Raw genomic sequence first — 11,152 nt, 5'->3', positions numbered from 1 at the left:
AGCCCATATCAGACAACAAAGAATATCGTAACAATAGGAAAAACTTCAGTGGGACTTCTAACCGTGTATCAATAAGACCATTTTGTATTTTAAAATGTTTCCTGCAGTTAAGAGATCTGTACAAACTCTCTAGCGAAGTACCTACTGAAAAGGTACGGCTGCAGTGGATGCCCATGCCTTTAATTCAGTTGAAAAGACAGCGGACCACTGCCCTGTGGATCCTAGACCCACTGGCTGACAGGTTTCAATAATTTTAATACTCATGAAACTACCTACCTTTTTGTGAGGGAAAAAAGGAGAGAATCTTAGGGCGTTCCCTAGTGCATTGGAAATTACGTGATGGAGTTCTTGAGTCTCAGCTTAAATAGGCCAAATACCAGGAATATAACATTGTCAAGTTCTTAAGGGTTTTGCATGGGTCCAGGGTTTCTTGTGCATGCGGGAGACCTGACTGCTGACTCGCTCTTCTTCCATTTAGGAAGTATTATAAAAACATGACTGTCATTTCGGTTTACTGCTTTTGCAACTTCTGACAGGAAGTCAAGTGCTTCCTGAAACCATACACCTCAGCACAGCGATAGCATTACTGTGACCTTTCGTAAAGCGTCCAAGTGAAGAGGAGGCAGGAAAAGGACATACCAGAAAATGTCTAGGGTTTCTGCCATCTTGATCTATCACCTCACGCCGGTTTCCTTATTTTAAGCGAGCAACCCCCGAGCCTGACGCTCGCCTCGCTTCACCTGTTCTGCTTCACCGGCAAGTCGCTCGTCGCTCAGGCTGCGGGAGAGGAGCGGCAGGTCTTTAGCTGTGGGCTGTCTCCACCGAGAAGGCGAAGGACGAAACCCGACGAAACCCGACAAAACCCGCAAGGCCGCGGCCCCGCTGCGGGCCCCGCCGCCTCCCGCCCCGAGGACGATGCAAGCCCGACGCCCGGGAGCCGGCAGAGGTGCTCAGGGGACTCAGGCCTGGGCCGGCGGGTCTCCGTACCCCGCGGTACGTGTGGCCGGGCGGCGCTCGGGGCCTTTCGTCTCCCCGCTCCCGTCGCCCCCTCCCCGCCGGCCGCTCGCTGGGGAGGGCGGGTGGGGCGGCGCGTGCAGGTAGCCGGGTAGGAGGAGAAGCGGGGCAGGCGGGCGGGCGCGCGCTTGCGCTTGCGTTGCCTCCCCTCCCCTCCTCCCCCCTCAGGGTTGTCATCGTGTCGCCGGCAGGGCCCCGCGCGACCGCACCAGTAACGGCCGTCCTGCGCGCGCGGCCGGGGGAGGAGGAGGAGGAGGAGGAGGAGGGATGAGGAGGCCGCCGAGGCCGCCGTTGCATCTGTGACGAGGGCCTGAAGAGCCCGAGCTTGGGACGGCCCCTTTCCCACCGCCGGCGCCCAGGCGCTGCTCGCTCGGGGGAAGGGCGAGAAGGAGGAGGACTGTGTGTGTGAGAGAGTGTGGAGATGAGCTAAGCCCTGTCCCCTGGACCCGCCTGAGGAGACCCGGCTCCTTCCGCCCCCCACGTCCCTGCCGTCGCCGCCATGGCTCACTCCCCGGTGCAGACGGGCCTGCCGGGGATGCAGGTGAGGACCAAATGCCTCCCCCTCCCCCGCGCCGCCCCGGGCGGCGGGAGGGGCGAGCCCCAAGGGCAGGCACGGACACGCACCCCGGGCGGCGGGGGCGGGGAGCGAGGGATGGGCCCTCGCCGCCTCTCCCTGCGGGTGGGAATGGGGGAGAACGGTGTGAAGGGGTGGGGTGCGTGTCGGTAAGAGGGGTGTCTGGAGTGGAGGGACAGGGCGAGGGGAGAAAACGCCTCTTCGCTCTGACTGGGCTCGGGGGCTGGGCTGGGGGAAGGAGCGGGATCTCGTAACCCGTGGAAACGAAACGTGCTGTCAGCACTTCGCGTAATGCCTAACGAGGTCCCTCCGTCTGGTGAATCCCTCCCTCCCTCCCTCTCTCATTCCTCAGTAGCCCCTGTTCTGCTGGAAGTGTGTGAAGCGGAGGGGTGCGTGGTTTGTGTCCCCCCCCGCCCCGTCTAGTAGTTCTCCTCGGTGTTTTGATTAATGAAGCGAAGTGATGGGCGATTTTTGGTCACGTTATTTTGACGTGATTAGGGGAAGCATACATGAAAACAGGGCCTGAAAATGTTGACCTTCAGCGCATGCTGCAGTGCCCACCCCTGTGGTGCTGGCTAGTGGGAGTGCTGTCAGGGGTGGGTGTTCAGGGGTCGTGTTTGGCCTCTCTGTTTGACTCTAAGAGTTGGTTAGCTGCTGTTGTTATACAATGGAATTTGCTGGTTCTGTATTGTAACTATATTTTTAAAATAACTGGTGTGGTTTTCTGGTGGCTGAGCTGGCTCCCCCCCTTTTTTTCTTAGTCCAAATGCAAACTGCTGCCAGAAAAACATTACAGTCATTGGTGTCTGTGTGTTGTTATTCTAACGTTTCCCACATCTTATTAGACACTTCCCTGCCCCAACCTCCAAAAGAAAAACTTCTGAATGGCATGTGGAGTTTTCCTGAATTTATTTCCCGGATTGAAAGTTTTTGTGCTTCATTTGGCTTAAGTATTAATTTACTCTCATTAATTTTTCCATGAGTCAAGATTTTAAGTCATGAATCTTTTTTCTTTGCATAACCTGAGGATTTGGGTTTAAAATGTTACGTGCTTAGGCATAGCATGAATTATATGTTCAGGCATAGTACTGGATGCCAAATAGAATACATAAGCCCTCACTCTGAACTGATTAATTTATTGCTCTGTAGGTACTGCTGTTGAGTGTTCAAGTTCACCTTCCAAATATGAGCAGTTTGCTGATTGCCAGAGACAGAGAAGTAAGGGTTTGTTGCTTTGGGTAGGGTTAAATTACTGTTGCGTTTTTATCCTTTTGAAACATGTTAGAACCAAGATGAGTATTTGTATGTACTTTGAAACAGAATCTGTAATATTTTAGAATTAAAAAAGTCAGATCTGTAGTTGCTCGGAAGTGAGAGAATGATGGCTATTCTAGCAATATGCATGTGCTGGTTATGTGTGTCACTGCACGGTATCTTAAGGACCTGCGATTTTTTTTTTTTAATCAACTTGATTTGTTATTTAGTTTGTAATACTGTTAGCTGTACTAAATGGGTAGATATTCAGGATTTTTGTTAGTCCACATAATTTGGGAGTTTATTTTAAATCTCTTTTTATTCAGGACAGTGCTATTTTTCTCATGAATTTTTATTGTATTATTATGAGAGTTTCTCAAGCGTGAACTTTAACAATGTTAAAAAAAAAAAAACAAACCCCAAAAACCCACCAAAATAAAGTCCTACTGATAGGTAGAGGCATAAAGTCTGTCAGCAATGTGAATACTACTTGCTAATTTTTCGTACCCAGTTCAAGATGTCTATATCCATTTCCATTCTGTAAGAGTATATAGCAATTTTATAGTAGTCTTTTTTCAGTACAGGGTTCTTTTTGATTTTACTTGCAGATAAATATTCAAAGAGTAAGGTACATACAATGTGTGACATCTACTTAAATAAGACAAAGGTTATGGTTTGGGACTTTATATTATGTAGAAGAGAGAGGAATAGAGCTTAGTTCTCTGGGTTATAATTAAATTGCCTAAATCACGGGACTGTATCTTCTTTTTCTGTAGTGTGATCCCTCATCCCCACCTACCAGCTTCTGCAACAAACGGTGTAAGCAATGTCAGTGACAAGTTATGCAGCTTTCCTCTACGTTCTTTGCTGTACTTACACAAGAGAGCAGTCAGTATCCTAGCGTGAACAAGAGTAACTTCCTGACCCCCAAAACATCACATGCAGGGACAACGCTTTATTAATGCTGTTTGGCGTGAGCCAGAGTAGTGTGTAAATAGAGCAGAGGAATGAAGGATTAATGTATTTCTCTCTGAACAACATATCTGATAGATGTTTGAAGAGTGATGCATAAAAAGTGAGTGGGTAGAGAGTGAGCCAAAGGAATGAAAAACTGCGGAGGAAATGTAGGATGGTGCTGGAAGGCTGTCAAAACCTGAAGTTTGCTGTCTGCTGTGAAGTGGGCATGTTCTAACTTGAATAAAAAACAGAGTTGGGTTTTGACCTAAATTTCTATGCATGCAAATAAGCTTGGGCTCAAAGTTTATGCTGTCCTTGGTTTAAGGGCTTTGTGTACATATGAGTTTGAGCATGTGCTGTGAGGGTGCATCATTACTAAACTGAGAGTATGTTGTCTTCCTTCTTTATGCTTTATAAAAGTGGCCTGGGGAAAATGCGTGTTCGCCCATAATGCATGAGATTTCTGCAAGGCTGGCTCAGAATAAGTGTACGTGACCTTGATTTTCGGACTGGCCTGCATTTCAAGGCTGTGGTAAGCTTCTATAGCTTCTTTATGGAAGCTATATTTTAAATAATAAAGTACTGTGTTTATAAATTTATGGTAAGGGTGCTTGGTGAACCGTAATGTATTTTGAAACATGTGTGTTGGACCAAAAAGCTCAAGAAACGTAGGCTGGTAGAGAAAAGTCTTAAGGGATGAAGCTGCAGAACACAGTACTGCAGTACATCAAGCTGTTGGATATGTGGCAGCCACCAGTTTTAAGGTAATCTTTAACAATAAAATGCTAAAATGAATAGTGATTAAATGTCTTTCTCCTCTCTTTCCCCACTTAAAAAGTTTTGGGGTTAAGCTGCATCTGGTTTGCATGTGTTTTTCTTTGTTTCTGAAGTTGGAGAACCAGAAAAGCATTTTTTTACCCTAGCTTTTCTGTGTACTTCTAACTGTGTGATATAACTGTGTAGAACATATTTTATTAACCTACTTTAAAATGAGCCTTATATTATGGTAATAACAATAAGAATACTTTAAACTCCTCCTGAGGAAAGATAAATGGCTCCATCAGCTTCAGATCCCAGAGAAGTGAGAAAAGCCCACAGGTGGTTTGCCTTTTTGGAGTTAGCTGTGTTCAGGCAGTACAGTGCCACAGTTAGAAGTCACACCTAGATCCATCCTAGTTGTAATTCTAGGTGCTTCCATAGTAAAGGTAATTAAAAGTTTCAGGTGAATAAGAGTTTCAAATACATTTCCGTGGCATAATGAACACTGATCCTGGTGGGCCGCAGAGTTACTGATTAGAAATAATTTGTCACCTTCTTTTTCCTGGTTCGGTCTCCTAAAGGGAGAAAACCAAGCAAAAAACCCAACCCCACCTAAATGCTCTGAACCCCCTTTTTTTTTCCTCCCCAGAAAAATAATTTTGTGCGGTTTATTTGTATTTTTGGGTGTGCCCGTATGTCAGCCTCATAAAATTCCTAAGGTGTTTTTAAAGTTCAGTCATCTTTAAGCCAAAGCCTCTTGTGTGTGATAAAAACCTTTCTTTATCTTCCTCCCTTTCAGTTTTTTCGTAACAATAATAGTGTTTATGCAGCAAGTTATTTTTATTCATTCTTCACTGTTATTTTCAGTACATGAGCTACAGGTTCTTCATCCAAAATGTGAATAAGCATTGACATCCACACTGTCTTACTTCAAGAAATATTAAAAGTTTAACTAAATTTAAGTGGCAACTTGATAAATGAACAGAAAAGAAGGGTTGTTAAATATAAAGGCATCATTTCTGGCTCAGAAAGTATCTGAACTGTCAATTTGCTGGAGACTAGAAGAGGTGTTTGGGAAATACTGCTATTTACTTGTCTGTATGTGCACTTTTCCCAGGATGTTCATTTTTGACTGCTATAGCAGAAGTGTTCTGGCCTAGAGGATCCTTTGTTCTGATCCAGCATGGCTGTTCTTTTGTTCTTGCACACTATATATATTATTGTCTTCCCTATTTTAACTCACTTTCCTTTTACAATAAACTGTTGTAACTATTTTGTGTGAGCTCCGTTTTTGGTAATTGCAAAACATTAGGTTGCTAAATCAAAGGCACTAGAAAGGCCATGTAGCCTCTGCTGCCTTCAATTTGCAGCTTCTGTGTAGAAGATTAATTTTTCCCAAGTTGAATTTTTTTGAAAGTTTGTGCTCACTGTTACTGTTTGATAAATAGCTTGCAGTAACTTATGGCACTTAATTGTTTGAAAGATCCTTGGACCGTTATGATCATGGCTAATCTGTTTTAAAATAACCTGGGGATAGATGTCATGATTCTGTGGCATATTACAAGCTCAGTCCTTGGGTACAAGGACAGAAGAGTTTTAATTTGTGAAAACAAAGTCGGTGTCTTCTCTCTCTGTAGGTCAAAGGCTGTGTCAGGGCTATGTAATAGATATATGAAGCTGTTTTCGAGAAGTCAGCTCCTGTCAACAGTGGAACTATTGATACTGGGAAGTCATGTGTAGCAACTTCTAGTGAATATGTGTGTACTAAGCTTTTTTCCCCATACACTCCCAAAATTTTGCTATTAAGCATGTGTGGAGGAGTTAGAGTTGGTTTCCTTTGGACATGCTGCTATGGGTGATTTCTTGGTGTTGTGCTTTACCTAACTTCCTAGGAAGTCATTGTACAGGGGGAAGCTTCAATTTGGATAATGTCATTAAATTCTAGTGCTGTTAACTCGGACTGTACAGTTAAAATGGCTGCAGTTCTGTTTTCCCAGTCTTCAAGCTTCTTTGTTCTTTCTTTCTGTGGCCTTTGCAGGTCCTTTTCTATTAGGTGGAAAATAACTGGTAATTAACTGTAATGTATAGACTGCTCTGTCTTTGGGGAGCAGTTTGAGGTACTCAGTCTGTTTAGTTTTTTGGGTTGACCTCATCACTTCGTGAATAGCTGAAGGATTTATTAGGACAGCTTTTTGCAATAAGGATTGACAGTAGTGAATCCTTATTTTTTGTGAATCTCTGTTAAATTGTTTCAGCCCTTCTGTGGTTTTGGAGCTATGCGTTTTAGACATGCTTTCCAGAATTCTATTTAATTTTGAATGTTTATATAGAGGTAAGGTGGGCTGTTTCTACACCAGTCAGAGGAGGTAAGGAAAGGTACTGTAATTTCCAAAAGCTGAGCTTACAAAATCTAGGTTTGGATCTTTGCTCTGGTATCAGTCACATCCAAGATGGTTGGTTGTCCTTGTCAGTTACTGCGTGACAAATGTCAGTGTTCACCTTTCTGCCTTAACTGTTGTCTCACCATTAGTGTCAACAGCCTCTAAACAGGAAAAACATGTTTGCATCAGTGGCCTTCCAGAACAGGTAAATAGATACTGCTTATGGCAACTGTATCTTTCAGGTATCCTTATAGACCACTCAGGCTGGTCATGGCAAGCTTCATGTACCAGTTTCATGTTTGAGTAAGGTGCCTTTTTAGTCAACTGTCGTCTTTGTTCCCCAGAGATACAGAAGACTACTGGTGTAGTGAATACATTTAAATATTGGGGCTTGTGTTGTGAGTGGTGTATGAGGCTTTGATGTTGACTTTTACATAGTGGTATCTTTTGTGTTTCTGAGGTAGAAAATGGATATATGTATCTTGGCTACACTTTAAAATTTTGGTTCAATTCTTTTCATGCCCCCTTGAGGGGTGGGAGGGGATGTACCAAACACTGATGAACAAAGCCAGCAAGGCATGTAATGTAAAATACCGCATCCTATAATAATTTGACCTGGCTATTGCTTTTGTGATGATACACCTGCCTGCATTGGTGGAGCACTTTTTAAGTAGTGTTGTGTGTGGCTAAAACTAATAATTTGCGTGGAGGCAGCTATATAATCAAAACCTCTTTTACCTGTAAACTCTTTCAGTTGAGGACTTTGAGTTTGTCCATATACATCTGTTAATCTGGGGTGAGTTTCCACGTATATGTATGGACCTGACAACTAATAATAGAGACGATACATTAGGAAGCATCACTTCGATGTACTGAATTTGAGATGTAGAGGGAGAAATTCTGTAAGAGAATATTTAGTTTTATAAGAAGAAGACATAAAAATAATAAAATGACTCTATACTACATGAGAACAGTCCCAGAAAAATTTTAATCGCGGGTTTCCTAACCCAGCATTAAAATGATCTCCCTTTCCCTGTAGGGAAAAGTTGTTTTTATGGTGATCTTCAGCTTCCATATTCCAATTCTTTGGTACAGAGAAGCTTGACTGTGAATCTAGCAACTTCTTTTTGACAAAATCGCTAACTCACTGAAGCTGACGTGTTTGGGTTGTATGCCTAATTGAGTCTTGAGCCTTGATTGGTGATTGGCATTGATTGGCATTCACAAGTTAGTTGATACCAGTAAAATCTGTATGTTTTCCCAAGCTCGTTTTAAGCTTTAGTATATTACCTGAAACCAAATTCCTGGGTATGCTCAGGATGTGTAGTTCCAAAATCAGATAAATGTAGTTTACTTTTGAAGAGGTGTATTGAATAGACAGTCTTTTTTAGTGAAATTGCTCTCAGAAGCCAATAAATGCTTTGTTTATTGGAAGTATCTATGCATGGAATTGTTCCCTCTTAGTGGACAGTAACAGGTCTGACATTAATAAATGTTTAGGTTGCACAAGCATCAGACTGTTCCATGTGTTGACTCTGCATTAGTTGATTCTACGTTAGTATAGAACTAAGAGTCTTCTGCAGTGTAACTCTATAGAAAGTGAGGCTTGAAACAGAAAAATTTTGGGAATGCTTGTACTCCCCTGTTCTATTTTTAGTTGCACTGTTAGGCAGCTTCTTAAGAGACATACATTTGGATTTTCTTGTCAGATGATAGCATGGGTGCAAGAAGAGTCTCCCCTCAAATCATGGGATTGCTGTAGATCCTAAAACTCAATTCTTTTTCTTCTTTTCCTCAACTAGTATTAATGCAACATAAATTTCTAAATGCCTCTATTAGCATTATTTATTCAGACATTTGTCATAATGGTGGGAATTTCCACACAGAGCCACTACTTTCTTTTCTTTTTATCAATAGCTTTGCTAATTAAGAGTGATTTTTACCATGTTTGGTTGATCTTTTTAGCAAGTGGAAACAAGTGAGAGACATTGTTCTAAAATTGTTGTTCGGGCCTCTTTTCCTTAGCTGTCTTTCTCTTGGTGTATAAAATACATTTTGGATTTCACTGCTATGCTGTCTACTGATGATACTTGTTTGTTGTTTTCATTGTGTGATCAAGGCATGGAAAGATTTTTCAATTGCAGTGATTTACATTTTAAAAGTGTAATGGATGGAAAGGAGGAGGTCAGTTACAGGTTATGAAAGTTTTTAGTGATGTTATATTAAAAAACAAGAGCCTGAGAAACTTTTCAGAAATTCAGCATATTTAATTGGAATTTATTCTTTCTGAATGCTTGCAAAGAGCAGGCTATGGTTAGGTAACTATTAATTTTGGTATTAAACTCTTAACGTTGTACACTAAGCAGCTTTCTGATTGAAAATCTGAATGAAAGAGATCATAAAATTACAGTGCGATTTGTGCAGGGGACATTGCTCCCAGGAAATGTTATTAGTTCACTGGGAATTTGGAAACATGCTTTGGATATCCATGTTATTGATAAAGAACTAAATGTTTCGTATTCCGAATCTCAGATAAGTGCATCTTTCTTGAAAGTAAGTGGAAAGAGGATTATACAATGGCTGAGGAATACTTTTGTGATAGGCTAACTTTAGGCAACTTTTTTATTCCCCGTGGAAACACGCTTAAAACCTGTTCCAATCTAATTAGACATCAGAGCAAGGGAGTTGAACTGTGTGACAAATGTGAGTATTAGTAAGGCCCTTGTGATGCATGTTTGATGTTTTTATCTTCATGTTTGTGACATCTAAAGTGTTTGAGAGTTGCAAGGTTTTACAGCTTTATTCTTTGCTTCCCCTCCCCCGCCATTACAATCCATTGAAGTTTCATGGCAGAATTTAGGGCAGTTGTTCCTTTTTATGATAGTTAATGTATTGCTAATTCTTCCAACTGTTGACATTTTTTTTTCCACAGAAAAAAGCAATTTCCTTATGGTAGTGTGTGTCTGAATTGATTAATTATAGTATTGGAGATGGAAAATGAGAAATATGGAATGCATATGTTTGAAGAATAAAAGAAAAAACCAAACACATTCTTTTTTATCATTGACAAATTCTCAGTGAAATGGCTGGATCTTAGTTTTACACCTAGTTAGTACAGATGAACATTTTCATTCTAGTCTTTGTATCTTTCATTAAATGTTTTGCTGATTAGTCTTCTAAAAAGAAAATAAAAGTCAGTTGTTGCTGTTCATGATAATTATAAAGTGGCTATTTTAGTTCAGCTGATTTTACTTTGTTATTGATAGATGAAACTGAGAGATAGTTCCCTTTTGGTTCAAATTTTAAGGCTTCTTAAAAATGTCTTTTTTTTTTCTTGTTTAGATAAAAGTCTCAGACTATAAATCCAAATACTTTAATATATTTTGTCTTCTTGGATTAGTTAGCTGCTCTTTGAAAATACAGGTAGGGCTTGATACAATGCAGTAAAATTGAGCGATTTTTTTTCTGCATACTGCCTTTGTTTTATTTCTGTTTCCCACCAACTGCAGGAAATAATCTTTTGTATTGTATCAGTTATTCATGTATGGTGTATATATATTGCAGAAAGCAAAAACTTGCAAGCGTCAGAGAAAGGTGAAATGCTGGGTAGCAAAACTTGAGGCTTTTCTTTCCTGGAAGTAGTTTTTCCTGATGTGAAACCATCTTATATGGGTGTTTTGAGGAGATTTTTTTTTTTGGTTCTGGGTTTGGGTTTTTTGGTTTATTCATTCTTCCCCCTGGTCCCATCCTGTGTCATGTCGTGTGTCCCATCCCTCCCCACCCCCCCGCCCCAGGCCCCGGCTTTGATAGCCCAGGCTTGTGGGATGGCTGCATGGTTTGAATTGAAATGAGAAATTGAATTTGAAATGAGGAAAGCCAAGGCCTCCTTGGAATTAAACCTGGCAAGGGATGTCAAAGTCAACAGGAAGGGTTTCTTCAAGTACATCGGAGGCAAAAGGAAAACTAAAGAAAATGTGGGCCCACTGTTGAATGAGACAGGTGCCATGGTGACAGATGATGCAGAGAAGGCGGAGTTACTGAATGCCTTCTTTGCTTCAGTCTTTACTGCTCTGGCCAGCCCTCAGGAGTCCCAGACTTTGGAGGTAACAGAGAAAGTCTGGAGGAAGGAAGGATTTCCCTTGGTTGAGGAGGATCAAGTTAGAGACCAATTAAATAAACTGGACATCCACAAGTGCAGGGGTGCTGATGGGAT

This window comes from Gavia stellata, chromosome 1 (genome assembly GCF_030936135.1).
Source record: "Gavia stellata isolate bGavSte3 chromosome 1, bGavSte3.hap2, whole genome shotgun sequence".
Taxonomy (NCBI): domain Eukaryota; kingdom Metazoa; phylum Chordata; class Aves; order Gaviiformes; family Gaviidae; genus Gavia; species Gavia stellata.
This window is presented reverse-complemented; position numbering follows the sequence as displayed.